Here is a 1179-nt window from a genome sequence, read left to right as displayed (position 1 = left end):
GTTTGTTGTATTCGACTCCATGCATATAACATGGAGTCGGTAACGTCGATAACGATGTTCTACCGTCGATCGGCGAACACTGAAACGCAGCTAGCCACTGTATACGCGAAAAAGCAATGTTGCTACTTTTTCTCATTAAGGGCGGTTACTCAATGTCTGGTTAACACTAATCTGCGGTTAAACATCGTTATCGACGTCTACGACTCCATGCATACAACAGGGAGGCGATAACGTCGATAACTATGTTTAACCGGGGATTAGCATTAACCAGACATTGAGTAACCGGCCCTAAACCATATTCGCTCTTGGAAATTTTGAAGGATCATAGGGTTGATTTTAGCATTTAGATTCTTAGAGCCGGTTATTCAATGTCATTGTTATCGACGTATTCGACTTCATTCATATAACAGGGAGTCGGTAACGTCGATAAAGATGTTTAACCAGAGATTAGTGTTAACCAGACATTGAGTAACCGGCCCTTAATGCAAAATTGTAGTTGCATTTAGTGCCGGTTGTTCAATGTCTGGTTATCACTACCACTACACTATCGACGATTTCGACATCATGCATGTAACATGTGATCGATAAAGCAGTAGTTGTGCTTAACCGGAGCTTCTACCTCCGATTTGTGCTAAACAGACATTGAAAAACCGGCCCTTAGTTGCATTTAGGTGACGAATTTTATATGGATAAATGTACATTTAGAGTAGCATTTAGAACTAAATGCGCAAAATGTGCTTTTACGCGTAAGCAAAAACAGCCCATTAAAATTGCTTTCAAGACTTGACGTGTCTAAAAGGGGACATACACAAAAATCGCCGTGTATAAATGAACCGAGCATCACCAAAAGGGAATGTGAAAAATCGATATCGTTCAGACGGCAGCTTAAAGCCGCCTTTACAAGAGGCGATTTTTTGACAAGCGATAACCGCATGCAATAGTTGACTTGGTCTCTACTTTGGGCAAGCGATTTTTGAATCACTATTTACACGACCGATTTTTCCAGAGCAATGTTGAATCGCCTCATGTAAAGGCAGCTTTACGTGATTCATGCCCTGTAGCTCGTTTCTGTAACAATTATCTACCATATCTGTTCTCTACTGCCTGGGTTATAATGGAAGTAACGTAACGGAGTGAACTGTCACTTAATTATCTATTGTATGGGAAATGAATGCAAAT

The sequence above is a fragment of the Rhagoletis pomonella genome, unplaced genomic scaffold, assembly GCF_013731165.1.
Source record: "Rhagoletis pomonella isolate Grant_MI unplaced genomic scaffold, Rhpom_1.0 Rhpom_scaffold_02544, whole genome shotgun sequence".
Classification (NCBI taxonomy): Eukaryota; Metazoa; Arthropoda; class Insecta; order Diptera; family Tephritidae; genus Rhagoletis; species Rhagoletis pomonella.
This window is presented reverse-complemented; position numbering follows the sequence as displayed.